Here is a 15235-nt window from a genome sequence, read left to right on the forward strand (position 1 = left end):
CAGATAAAGACAGAATTAAGTGGTGCTTCCCATAGTCAAATAGAGTGCTAACATTCTGTCTGGACTTGCATATGTTATGTTAAGATGGTTATTACTCAAAATTTCAAAGTTTTCCAACTAACAGTGATATTTATAAAAAACATATATATTTACAGTGGAAATCTTTCCATCTAATTCCTTAAGAGTAAGGCAGTAAAAGGCAGCAATCTAATGCTGAACTATTCTTTGTTAGAATACTTTTGTGTGTATATATAGTATTTATTGTCTTTCTTGCTGTTCTGGGAGATAATGCAGGCTCAAACTATTCTCTTGAGAGTACCAAACCAACTTCCTGAGGATGTGACAGGCACTATATAAATGCAAGTTCTCATTTTATATATTGCTGATTGCTGAGAGGGTGTGTGAGAGCAACCGAAGGTTACTTGACCTTAGATTTTCCCTCCCTCTCAGCATGATTGAAGTTGGGAACTGACTGTGTGGGGAATAGTGTGAAAAAATCCACACCCCACCACTGTGATGTGCTGCATCCAAGTGTACCATGTACTGTACAATTGTGCAGCCTTTCTCTTTAGTATCTTCTCATAAAAATATTGCATTATCAGCCATTCTTTTGGTTTATAACCTGCCACTTATTGGCAGCTCAGGCAAAAGGAACACATTTCACTTAGCTTGGTGTTTTGCACTACACACAACTAACTAAATTAGCTTTGGGCTTGCAACCCACAAAATGCAATGCAATAAATTTGAATTGCATTAACCTTTCCATTTCATTCTTTTGTACTGAAGCTGTTTATTAAAATTTCCAGCATCTCCTTTAGAGTTACAATATCTGTCATTGCATTAGTCAAATCAATCCCTTTATTTGATTGCTGTTGGCTTTTCTCCTCCTGATTGTTTTACCCTGAGAATTTATTGCACCGTAATTTTGGAAAAAGCATAATGGGCCAGATTTTGCTGTGAGCAGCAAACGAATGGTGCTTTCTGTTTTTAAGACTTGTACTTGCCCCTAGACTTTCTATGAGCTTTTGAAGGCAATTTCCTCTAAATTAGAGAACCAAAAAGAACGACACCCTCTACAGGGCATCTGGGACCTGTGTGAAAGGAAAAATAACCAATCAAATTGAAGAAAATTAATAAACCACACAGAGGCTGAATCAGGAAGTGTAAGTTAGAATAGTGAATTCACTGTCAAATCAGGTATCGAAAGCGAAATAAAGAGAGCGTAAGAAAGATTGAACTAAGAGGCAGAGATAAAAAAGACAGAAATAAGAAGTAAAAAAAATAAAAATTAATTTCAGTTTTTTTTAAATGTCCAATAACAATTAAAATCTGAAGGAATGAGACTCCACACGTATTAAAGTTCATTTTCAGTGCCAGAGAGGTTGTTTGGCAGTCATTAAGACTTACCACGCCTGCACTGACGTCAGTAGATATGGACTAATCTCGCCAGAGAAAGTTAGGACTTGTCCATTCTGGTGTAAGTACCGTTTTAACGGGCTCCATTCATTTAAATGGGGAGATGCCATCTTCGCAGAGCTTACGGAGTAGCAGGGCATCTTGTACAGCAATTCCAGATTCTGCGTTTAACTGCGTATGTGCGGTTGTTGGAAGTTGCTGTATGATTTACAGAGAAATAATGTTGAGCCACTTGAAAATTACATTTTTAGAATAGTGTTGGCTTTTGTGAACTATAGACAAATGTATATTGCATAGTGTTATAAGATGTGTGAATGCCCAAGTAAAAGGACATATACAGCAGATTAGATATACAACTGGAAAAATCACAATTGAAAAATTGCTTTACCTAGGTTAGAGTCAATTATCAATATATATCAGTGAGTTACTTCAGAGGTGTCAAAATGCAATAGGACATTAATAAACTTGCAGAATGGGTGTGTAATTGGCAAATGAATTTCAATATAGGTAAGTGTGAGGTGATGCATTTTGGTAGGAGGAATAAGGAGGCCACATACTGCTTGGATTATAGTCTAAATGGAATAGAGGAGCAAAAGGATCTAGGGGTACAGATACATAAATCACTAAAAGTAGCAATGCAGGTTAATAAGGCCATAAAAAAAGGAAAATCAAGCACTGGGGTTCATATCCAGAGGGATAGAATTGAAAAGCAAAGAAGTTATGTTAAACTTGTATAGAACCTTGCTTAGACCACACTTGAAGTACTGTGCACAGCTCTGTATTATAGAAAGGATATAGAGGCATTGGGAGATGGTGCAAAAAAGATGCACAAGGATGATACCAGACCTGAGAAGATACCCTTATCAGGAAAGACTGAACAGGATGGGGCTCTTTTCTCTAGATAAGAAAAGGCTGAAGGGTGACCTGATGGGGGTCTTTAAGATAATAGGGTTTGTTAGGGTAGATGTAGAGAAAATGTGTCCAACTTGTGGGGGAGTCCAAAACTGGAGGTCATAAATATAAAATAATGGCTAATAAATCCAGGAGGGAATTCAGGAGAAACTTCTTTACCCAAAGAGTGGTAAGAATGTGGAACGCGCTACCACAAGGAGTAGTTGAGGCAAATAGCAAAGATGTATTTAAGGGGAAGCTAGATAAGCACATGAGGGAGAAAGGAATGGGAGGGTATCCTGATTGGGTTAGATGAAGTAGGGAGACAGGAGGTTTGTGTGGAGCGTAAACGCTGACATAGACAAGTTGGGCCGAATGGGCTGTTTCTGTGCTGCAGTTTCGATGTAACTCTACGTAACTCGATGTAGCACTGTTAGCCTCACCATTATTTTTACAGCACAATGCGGCCCATTAAGTTAATGATAATCACTGTGCTGCAACAGAACTGTGTAGAAGAAATTATAGTCTTGAAGAGTTTTTGAAAAAACCTTTCAGGGTATCAAATGCTGGCAGAGTTGGAGCCCCAAGAGTTACTCATTAATTCGAACATAAATGCATTTCACACCTCAGGTGCAAGAACTTCAAACAGATTTGCTGTAAAGCACTTGCCTCAATTTAAATATCATTGGTGTTAAAAGTTTATTTAAAAATAAATCTTCCAGCAAATAAGTAGCAAGTGTCTGAGATGAAGTAAATAAACTCTCAAAATGCTAATGCTTCAGAAATGTTGCTCCTTCATACGCATTTTCATTATATGAAAGCCATCCACTGATTCAGATGGGAAAACTGCAACTACGTGGACCTGTAGCATTTGTGATATGGAATGGTTCATTTTTCTCATCTAATATATGTATTACTCTGGTACTTATGCCGACTCATTGACAAACTGGCAGAGTTTTCCTTTTTTGTTTTCCCTCTGGGTCTCTATATTCCAGTCCCTAGCCATTGGAAAATATGGCATGACAAAGAGTGATTTTCAGAACAGTTTATCCTCCTGTCGTATGGGTAAATTCTGGTCTCCACTCTTCCTTTTTCTTTTCGTATCCACTGACAACATGACTGAGATTAAGAACTTTGCTCTCTGGACATTCGCAGTTCAAAGTTGCGCCGCCTTCTGCTATAATACAACTTGGTGACACGCCAGCATGTTGGTTTCCCTTATCACCTGCACTAAATCATGTTTATGACCCATCAAACTTTATTACCATTACCCCAACCCCCCAGACGAAGAAACATTTTTGAGCCAGCTTTGCAACCATCCTCACCAAATTTTGCTATTTCCTGCTCCAATGAATATTGTATCTGCTTTGCACTCCTTCCCACAACTGTTTCTATGTTGGAGTGTCCCTCCCCCCATTTCATTCAACAAGATTTTCCTTCTCCCCCTCCCCTCACTGAACAAGATATTTGGGGCTGCTTTTAACCTGGAGTGGATTTCAGGCAGGACGAGCATGAAATGCATCTGCTGGCTGAAATTTCAGGTGGGTTTAATTTAATTACAGAGCCTCATTTAAATTTGATTGGTGATTTTCCCACCCGATTGCATCAGGATTGGGAAGCCCGACGACTTTCTGCGCGTAATTTCCGGCAAGTTTCCAGAGGCCTATTTAAAGTGGGAGTGCACCTCTTAAAGGGAGGTTGCATTCACTTTGCTGACATTGCTATCTTTTACTGCAGCAAAGTGCAAGATGAGTCAGAAGCAAGCTTCCAGGTTTTCTGAAGCATCCCTAGAGCTCCTGGTGGAAGTGGTGAGGGCGTGGAGGAAAGTTCTCTTTCTCACCAATGGCAGGAAGATACCAAAAATGGACGATCACCGGACCTGGAAAGAGATCAGCAGCTCCCGGAGCATCATCTCTAGGACCTGGGTTCAATGCAGGAAATGTTTCAATGACCTGACAAGATCAGCAAGGATGAGTATCATTTGACCATCTCTCTCAATAACACCTGGCAACAGTCTTTCCCCCTGCTTCCCCAGCACTCTGAACAATTCCTTCCCCTGCATTACATCCTTCACCACTCATCACATGAGCACACGGTGCCAGGGTTAAGGATATCTCCTCGCAGCTGAAAAAGAACTTGGAGCATGAGGGGAAGGATCCAGTTGTCGTGGTCCACATAGGAACCAACAACATAGGTAGATATAGGAATGAGGTTCTGCCGAGGGAGTTTGAGGAGCTAGGGTCTAAATTAATAAACAGAGCCTCAAAAGTAATAATCTCTCGATTATTACCTGAGCCACGGGCAAATTGGCATAGGGACAAACAGATCAGAGAGTTAAAGGTGTGACTCAAAGAGTGGTGTGGGAGACAGGGGTTTCGATTCATGGGGCATTAGCACCAGTACTGGGGAAAGAGGGGGCTGTTCCGTTGGGATGGGCTCCATTTAACCAGGCTGGGACCAGTGTTCTGGTGAATCAAATAATTAGGGCTGTGGATAGGGCTTTGAAATAAAAGGGTGTGGGGGTGGGAGAGGGATCAGGTGAGAGGAAATTTAGAAATCTAAAGAGAAAAGTTTTTTTTTTATTCGTTCATGGGATGTGGGCATTGCTGGCGAGGCCAGCATTTATTGCCCATCCCTAATTGCCCTTGAGAAGGTGGTGGGGAGCCGCCTTCTTGAACCGCTGCAGTCCGTGTGGTGAAGCTTCTCCCACAGTACTGTTCGGAAGGGAGTTCCAGGATTTTGACCCAGCGACGATGAAGGAACGGCGATATATTTCCAAGTCGGGATAGTGTGTGACTTGGAGGGAACATGCAGGCGGTCTGTTCCCATGTACCTGATGCTCTTGTCCTTCTAGGTGTTAGAGGTCGGGGGTTTGGGAGGTGCTGTCGAAGAAGCCTTGGCGAGTTGCTGCAGTGCATCCTGTGGATGGTACACACTGTAGCCACTGTGCGCTGGTGGTGAAGGAAGTGAATGTTTAGGGTGGTGGATGGGGTGCCAATCAAGCGGGCTGCTTTGTCCTGGATGGTGTCGAGCTTCTTGAGTGTTGTTGGAGCTACACTGATCCAGGCAAGTGGAGAGTATTCCATCACACTCCTGACTTGTGCCTTGTAGATGGTGGAAAGGCTTTAGGGAGTCAGGAGGTGAGTCACTCGCCGCAGAATACACAGCCTCTGACCTGCTGTTGTAGCCACAGTATTTATATGGCTGGTCCAGTTAAGTTTCTGGTCAATGGTGACCCCAGGATGTTGATGGTGGTGGATTCAGCGATTGTAATGGTGTTGACTGTCAAGGGGTGGCGGTCAAGGCAACAGAGCAGTGTAGCGATTTGGGTAAAGATAAGTAGAAGGGAAAGAGTTTAATGGTAATAGAGTATCAGTGAATCAGGTCAAAGCAGGGAAAAATGGTAAAAAATTAAAGGTGCCTTTTCTGAATGCACAAAGCACTCGTAACAAAATAGACGAATTAATGGCACAAATCACAAATAGAGTTAAATGGATTTGATGTAGTAGTCATTACGGAGACATGGTTGCAAGGTGACCAAGGTTGGGAACTAAATATTCCAGGGTACTTGATGTTTCCAAAAGACAGACAAAATGGAAAAGGATGGGGTATAGCCCTGATAATAAAGAATGATCATGGTATCGTAAGGTTTAGATCAGTTATGGAAAAGGACAACGAGCAATCTAGAGTAAAAATACTTAATTGGAGGAGGGCCAATTTCAGTGGGTTGAGAACAGATCTGGCCCGGGTAAATTGGAATCAAAGATTGGCAGGCAAAACTGTATTCAAACAATGGGCTGCCTTTAAAGAGGAGATGGTTTGGGTACATTCCCACGAGGGGGAAAGGTAGGGCAACCAAAGCCAGAGCTCCATGGATGATGAAAGAGATAGAGAGTAAGATGAAGCAGAAAAAGGGGGCGTATGACAGATGTCAGGTTAATAATACGAGTGAGAACCAGGCTGAATATAGAAAGTACAGAGGAGAAGTGAAAAAGGAAATAAGAGGGGCAAAGAGGGAGTATAAGAATAGACTGGCGGCTAACATAAAAGGGAATCCAAAAGTCTTCTATAGGGATGTTAATAGTAAATGGGTAGTAAGCGGAGGGGTGGGGCCGATTAGGGACCAAAAAGGAGATCTACGTGTGGAGGTGTGGCTGAGGTACTAAATGAGTATTTTGCATCTGTCTTTATCAAAGAACAAGATGCTGCCAAAGGGGAGGTAGTTGAGATACTGGATGGGATGAAAATTGATAGCGGAGTTACTGGAAAGGGTGGATATGCTTAAAGTAGATAAGTCACCCGGTCCGGATAGGATGCATCCAAGGTTGCTATGGGAAGTAAGGGTGGAAATTGCTAGCCATAATCTTCCAATCCTCCTTAGATAAGGGGGTGGTGCCAGAGGACTGGAGAATTGCAAATGTTACACCCTTGTTCAAAAAAGGGTGTAAGGATAAACCAGGCAACTACAGGCCAGTCAATTTAACCTTGGTGTTGGGGAAGCTTTTAGAAACTGTAATCCGGGACAAAATTAGTAGTCACTTGGACAAGTGTGGATTAATTAAGGAAAGCCAGCACGGATTTGTTAAAGGCAAATTGTGTTTAACTAACTTGATTGAGTTTTTTGATGGGGTAACAGAGATGGTTGATGTATATATGGACTTTCAAAAGGTGTTTGATAAAGTGCCACATTATAGATTTGTCAGCAAAATTGAAGCCCATGGAATAAAAGGAGCAGTGGCAGCGTGGATACAAAATTGGATAAGTGACAGGAAACAGAGAGTAGTGGTGAACGGTTGTTTTTTGGACTGGAGGAAGGTATACAGTGGTGTTCCCCAGGGGTCGGTCCCCTAGGACCACTGCTTTTTTTGATACATATTAATGACTTGGACTTGGGTGTACAGGGTACAATTTCAAAATTTGTAGATGACACAAAACTTGGAAGTGTAGTAAACAGTGAGGAGGATAGTAATAGACTTTAAGAGAATGTAGACAGGCTGGTGGAATGGGCGGAAACATGGCAGATGAAATTTAACGCAGGGAGATGTGAACTGCTACATTTGGCAGGAAGAATGAGGAGAGGCAATATAAACTAAATCATACAATTCTAAAAGGGGTGCAGGAACAGAGAGGCCTGGGGATATATGTGCACAAATCTTTGAAGGTGGCAGGACAGGTTGAGAAAGCGGTTAAAAAAAGCATACGGGATCCTGGATTTTATAAATAGAGGCATAGAGTACAAAAGAAGGAAGTTATGTTGAACCTTTATAAAACACTGGTTCAGCCGCAACTGGAGTATTGTGTCCAATTCTGGGCACTGCACTTTAGGAAGGATGTGAAAGCCTTAGAGAAGGTACAGAAAAGATTTACTAGAATGGTTCCAGGGATGAGGGATTTCAGTTACGTGGTTAGACTGGAGAAGCTGGGTTGTTCTCCTTAGAGCAGAGAAGGTTGATAGGAGATTTGAAAGAACTGTTTAAAATCATGACCAGTAAAGAGGAACTGTTTCCAATGGCAGAAGGGTTGAGAACCAGAGGACACAGATTTAAGGTGATTGGCAAAAGAAGCAAAGGTGACGTGAGGAAAAACTTTTTTACGTTGCGAGTAGTTATAATCTGGAATGCGCTGCCTGAAAGGGTGGTGGATACAGACTCAATTGTGGCTTTCAAAAAGGAATTGGATAAATATTTGAAGAGAAAAAATTTGCAAGGCTACGGGGAAAGAGCGGGGAAACGGGACTAACTGGATTGCTCTTACAAAGTGCCGGCACAGGCTCGATGGGCCAAATGGCCTCCTTCTGTGCTGTAATGATTCTGTGATTCTATTACATAAGGACAATAGTGCGAAAGGATCTTGGCTTGGGAGATCAGAAAATAGAATCAGTATGGGTGGAGATAAGAAATAACAAGGGGTAGAAAACACTGATGGGAGTCGTTTATAGGCCCCCTCACATTAGCTATACTGTTGGACAGAGCATTAATCAAGTAAAAATAGGAGCTTGTAACAAAGGTAATGCGATCATCGTGGGGGACTTCAATCTTCATATAGATTGGACAAATCAAATTGGCAAAGGTAGTTTGGAGGATGAGTTCTTGGAATGCATTCGAGACAGTTTCCTAGGACAATATGTTGTGGAACCAACTAGGGAACAGGTTATTTTAGATCTTGTCTTGAGTAATGAGAGAGGATTAATTAGTAAAGGACCCTCTGGGGAAGACTGATCGTAATATGATAGAGTTTCACATTGAGTTCAAGAGTGACATACTTAAGTCCGAAATTAGAGTCTTAAACTTAAATAAAGCCAATTACATAGATATGAGGAGCGAGGTTGGCTGGTAGATTGGGAAATTAGATTAAAAGGGATGACTGTAGATAAGCAATGGCAAGCATTTAAAGAAATATTTCAAAATTGTCAATGAAATTACATTCCATTGAGAAATAAAAACTCCACGGGAAAAGTGATCCATCCGTGGCTAACTAAAGAAGTTATGGATAGTATTAGATTAAAATAAGAGGCTTATAATGTTGCCACGAAGAGTAGTAAGCCTGAGGGTTGGGAGAGTTTTAGAAACCAGCAAAAGATGACCAAAAAATTGATTAAAATGGAGAAAATAGCGCATGAGAGTAAACTAACAAATATAAAAACGGATTGTAAGAGCTTCTATAAGTATGTAAAAAGGAAGAGAGTAGCAAAAGTAATTGTGGGTCCCTTAGAGGCTGAGACAGGAGAAATTATTAAGGGGAACAAGGAAATGGCAGAGACCGTTAAACAAATATTTTGTGTCTGTCTTCACAGTAGAAGACACAAAAGACATGCCAGTAATAGTGGGGAACCAAGGGGTGAATGAGAGTGAGGAACTTAAAGTAATTAATATTAGTAAAGGAAAAGTACTGTAGAAACTAATGGGACTAAAAGCCGATAAATCCCCTGGACCTAAAGGCCTACATCCTAGGGTTCTAAAAGAGGTGGCTGCAGAGATAGTGGATGCATTGGTTATGATCTTCCAAAATTCCCTAGATTCTAGAGCAGTCCCAATGGATTGGATGGTAGCAAATGTAACACCGCTATTCAAGAAAGGAGGGAGAGAGAAAACAGGGAACTACAGGCCAGTTAGCCTGACATCGGTCATTGGAAAAATGCTGGAATCCATTATTAAGGAAGTGGCAATAGGGCACTTAGAAAATCATAACATGATTAGGCAGAGTCAACATGGTTTTATAAAAGGGAAATCGTATTCAAAAATCTATTAGAGTTTTCTGAGGATGTAACTAGAAGGATAGGTAATAGGGAACCAGTGGATGTAGTATATTTGGATTTTCAAAAGGCATTCAATAAGGTGCCACATAAAAGATTTCTTCAATGTGGAAAGATTGAGTAGGTTGGGCCTATACTCTGGCGTTCTGAAGAATGAGGGGTGATCTCATTGAAACATATAAGATTCTAAGAGGGCTTGACATGGTAAATGCTGAGAGGATGTTTCCCCTGGCTGGAGAGCCTAGAACTAGGGTACATGGTCTCAGGGTAAAGGGTCGGACATTTTGGACTGAGATGAGGAGGAATTTCTTCACTCAAAGGGTCATGAGTACTTGGAATTGTCTATCCTAGAGGGCTATGAAAGCTCAGTCATTGAGTATATTCAAGACAGATCGATAGATATTTGGAATCAAGGGATATGGGGATTGGGCAAGAAAGTGGAGTTGAGGCCAAAGATCTGCCATGAACTTATTGAATGGCGGAGCAGGCTTGAGGGGCCTACTCCTGCTCCTATTTCTTATGTTCTTATGTTCACACTATACCATCTCTCATTCTCAGTTCAAAAACACATTGAATTCTTCCAGGATTGTAATCTTGCTGCTCCTTCATCCTCTCCCTAGCCTCTGACTCTCTGACTGCGCCTAGCCCTCTAGCCCTGTTCTAACTGCCTTTGTACCACCTCCCCCCACCTCTAACGTTCCTCTATGTTTCCATTCCTCGGTCTCTAACCTGGCTCTACCTTCCCTCTTTCACCCTAGTCCACTTTTCGGCTCTGGTCTCCATCAATTCTCCCTCAGCCATGGCCCTATTATTCCTCGCCCTGTATCTCTGCTTCACTTGAAGACTGTATTTAAACTTGATTCCCCATGTGCAATTCCACAGGAGATTGGCTAGTAATTTATTACAAATCATACATCTGCACACATTTCCTGTCAACTTTTTTCATTATAAATGCAAGAAATAAGAATTTGTGAAGGAAATTACCTTTTGTGAAAGTCTCATGCTGCAATTACACCTTCCCTCAGTGGTGGTGCTGCAGTACCACCACTGACAGCATGTCATTATGGACTGACATGTTCACATAAATATTTTTATTATAAATACAGACATAGAAATTTATAACGGGAATATAAAAATGGCAATGTATGACCTCAGAATTGGGACTGAATTACATCCGCGTGCTCTGGTCCAATTGTCCTCCAACCTGTAATTCTGCTTCACCTGAATACTACCTAACCCGCCCGATGAGAAACTGACTGGATTGGATTAAGTGGCTGGTTGCATCTCATCAGTTTCCTGCCGGGCAGGTTAAATTAAAATTAGCCACTTGGCCTTGACTCCCTGGCCATGGGAGATTGACTAGTCTCTAATCTATCATTGGTCCATTGTAATTTTAGCACCAATTCTATTTGCAGATGATGGAATTTCTTCATTGTTTACTTTTCAAATCAATGGCATTTTAGTGGGAATAGTCGAGAGAGCAGGGGTCGGGTCACGTGGACAAGATGAGCTTGGAGAGGGCATTTGGGGAGATGGAGAGAAACTAGAGAAAGACGTGGATTCAGTGCTAGGGCAAGAGGAAACCTTGGTGGAAGCTTGGCTTGGTGAGCAAGGGGAATGTAGGGATGTGGCAGAGGGAGCTAAACAGATGGTCTCAACCTTAACGACAAAGAAGTCCATGAGTTCCTCGTACTTGTTGTTGGAGGTGAGGGTGGGGGGTGGGGGGGGCGCGGGGCAGGAGAAAGGTTTTTAAGGAGACGATTGGTAGTAAAGAAAAGAAGCTGGGGGATTTCTTTGCATTCCTGAATAATCCTGGAGTAGTTGGCAGAGGAGAGCAGTGCCCGATAGTACTTATTGTGGCTCAGCCAGATCTGACTATGAATGGCTAAACCAGTTGTGCAGTTTACATTAAACAGCCACTTCACTTCAATAAATGAATTGGCCCCGATTTTAAAAGGGGGTCAGGTATGGTGCATGCGAGCCCTGAACCCGGGGAGTCCGGGGACATGATTGATTTTAACTGAAGGGCCACATTTGAAATCGGTGTCCCGCTCAAAGCCATCGGGAATGATGTCAAGGCCAGCGGGTGGGAGCTGGCCACCGCTGGGGACCTAAGGGACTGGGCCTCAGCATAAGGTAAGTGCTGGGTGGGGGAATGTTCCCAAACAGATGCAGTTGTAGGCAGGGAGAGGGAGGGCCGGGGCAAGTGAGGCCCGAGGATTTCTTCCTGATTCTCCTGGCTCCCAAGAATTCCAACCAAAGAATGAAAGATCTTACTTAGCTTGGCCTCTTCTGGCTACTCTGCTGCAGCCCTCCAGGTTTCTCTGGCAGTTTTGACACCGGTCGGGCCTACTCCTGAGTCATTGTAAAAATTACGTTGCGACACCGATGACGTCATTTAAATTAGGCCCTCGTTTGCCTGCAGCTGGAGCCTCGTTCGATTTCAAAGTCAGTAAAGATGATATGTCGCCAGGCAGGAACAGTGCAGCCTCAGGATGGTAAGTGGACTCGGCCTAATCTTAACCTCTCCCACACACCATTCTCACTGGGCTGGGGGGTTAAAATCGACCCCACTGTGCATGATGCACTTTAAGATGTTTCTGACAGATGTAATATAGCACTAAACATTGAGTACCAGGAGGTTCTTTGATCATGGGGGATGGAGTCCTTTGAAGTAATGCTGTTGTGTTGAGCTATATATCATTTTAATTGAATGTACCAATTTACTTTTTCTGGTGAATCTCTCTCTCTGACCCCATTCACTGCTCCTGCCTGTAGGTGGTGCTGTTATAGCAGTTACAGCACAGGGACCTATTGTAGAATCTGGCCTGTCTGAATATAATTAATGCTAAAGAACAAAAACAACCTTTCAGAACCAACTCATTAAAAGGGAATGACACTGCAAGGTCAGTATCATCGCATCTTAATCTGTGACACATTAGATTAAAAAAAGAGCAAATACTTACAAAATAAATATATAACTAACGGTGCAATGTCATAATTAAACATTTTCCCTCTTCCTGCTAATGAGCTGCATAAACTGCAATGGCTCTAAGTGCAGTGAAAAGGCAATCTACTTGGTTTAAATCAGTTTTGTGCATGCTTTATATGTCTGACCCCAGCCTATCTGCTGGACCTTACTTAAAAAAAGGAGACAGGATTTTTACATTACTCAGCAGAGTCCTATTTGCAGACCTGCTCAGTCTCAATCATTTAGGGTAAGATGAGACACAAGAATGTTGGTTTCTGTTTCTACGTATTCACTGTTCAAAATACAGTTCAACGTAGTAAAATTGCTCTGTAATCTATCTTACACTTTGTGCTCTTAAATATCCTGATTATAACATTAATTGTATGGCTTGTATATAAAGGAGAAGGCATCTCCACTAACTCTAATGCATAATGTCACCATACTGCTTGGGTTCTAATATTATTTCCGCCCTGTGCTGAGACTGGACACTAACATGCCAGATTGTTGGATGCTGTGGGAACTTGATGAATTGTTCACAAAACTCTCACCAAAGATCTAAATACACCAAACCACTTCTAGTGTGCTACTTGTCATAATGAACGTAATCCTTTCATGTGATAAGTAGTTTGGATTGTTCTTCCACAGATATTTTGTCCACCTACACATTTGCAAAAAGATGATTTTTTTTTACTCAAAAAGCATTGTGCTAATGCTGCCCTTAAATGAGGCAGAAAATCCTAATGACGGTCAGTTTCAGGAATAGTTGTCTGGATAGATGAAACATGGACTGAACTGCACCAGTGTTTAAACCACTGAAGACATATTTCCATTAGCTGTGTAGGTATGTTGTAGATTTGTGCATATACAGTGTTTTTTTATATTCTCGAAACTGGAAAGTACATAGACCTCTCTAGTAAGTTATTCCACAATGGGTGTCAATTCCCTTCAGAAGAGGTACACTAATGCCTGTTAGACAAGGTTTATTGCCCGTTATGCTACTGCAGCTGCATTGTTTGTTTTCTGAGTCCTGCATATCAGAGAAGGGTTTATATGATTCTACCTCAGCCACCATTGTAAACAAATTCACTGTAATTAAAACTTAATGATGACCACTTCGAACAATATCTCCAACAGTAAAATCTCAGTACGATATGTTTAATACAAAACAAATAATGTGTGTTTCTCTTTCCCCATGACTTTAATACTAACAGTTCTAGGTGCTGACACATTGTTGGCAGGTTTAGTTAGTACTGTGCATTTACTATAATGTAATGCTTGAATTGAGGCAGCTTAGTGTGCAAACTATATTTTGCTATCATTCTTAAAAACAAAACAACTATATAAACGGAATATTCAGTGGTAAAAGGATGAATCAGACTTATGTGGTAATAGCCACTCAGAATAAATACCATATTCATCTGTATATCATCAGTTAAGCACCCTATATGTGTAACCTCTGTGCGAATGATTTGCTGATCGTGCCTTGTTTTAGGAAGTGCTGCAGTTTCTTGCTGCCAGTTTGGATTTGCTCATTGACATAGTTACAAATTAACATATTCTATTTTCTGGTATGCATTAGAGATCCTTCAGCATTGAACATTTACTGATCCTTCAGATGATGAGGGATGGGTACTGGCTGACAACCACGGTTGAGCACATTACTTCCTGCACTATCAGCATTGTCATGTGGCACATGCAATTTTGTTAATGATGTAGTAAGACCAGTTAAATGTAAGTCTTTTGAAGCAAGATTAGTTGTTTAAAAAAATTACCTCGGGAGGGCAGTGTTCACTGCCTTTTAGTTAACTTATCACCGTTAAGCATCTGGAATGTAGTATGTGGGTGAGGCCATTTCCATCTGCCTTTCTTGACTTCATTATGGCTGTGTTAATGTAAAAGATTGATTGTGTGCAAAATCTGCTTATAACTGCTGAATATGGCCACCTATCACCCCAATTAGCTTCAGTATTGATCAGAGGATGAGCAATCTCTGGCTGAAAATGAGCTTGGTTGCGCTGACAGCAGCCACTGTAATGCAGGATGAGAAAGGTGCAGATTGACCTTTTTGAGAACTGTGGCATTTTTCTATACCATGTCGGGAAATGTTACGATACTTAGAATTTTCTTAAGAATCTCTCTGGTATTCTGTAATACCATTATATCTCACTGTGTTTTCAAGCTTTAGTTTGGAACAAAATGACAGAATATTTTCACGCCTAAAGATTCTTGCATCATAAAGAGGAAAAAAGCACGGACCTACTTTTAAAAACAAATTCAATAATAAGATTCTACTGCTGCTAATTAAATGAGAATGTTTTAAAATTACAATTGAATTATAGCTGTCCATCACAATAAGTATATACACGTACGATAATAAAAAGTGAAAAGTGTTCTTTAATGAAGTTTCATTTAGTCATTACTGGCATATACACCCCTAATGTTATCACTCGCCTTCTGATGTGTTTAAACAGCTGAATATTGCTGGAACAATTTGTTCTAATTTTGTAACTACATTTATTTTCAGAATGGATTTCTTCCCATAGTAGCAAAAGATCAGACCTTTAATCAATGTGACACCATTGTGGCTTGGAGCTCAAGTCTACTAAATTGTATTAAATTCCTGATCTACTTAAACATTTCTGAAAAATGCAGGCACTGATCCTTTAAGATTTGATTATGCAACCACAGCATTGTTTGATATTGCA

The sequence above is a fragment of the Heptranchias perlo genome, chromosome 4 (assembly GCF_035084215.1).
Source record: "Heptranchias perlo isolate sHepPer1 chromosome 4, sHepPer1.hap1, whole genome shotgun sequence".
Classification (NCBI taxonomy): Eukaryota; Metazoa; Chordata; class Chondrichthyes; order Hexanchiformes; family Hexanchidae; genus Heptranchias; species Heptranchias perlo.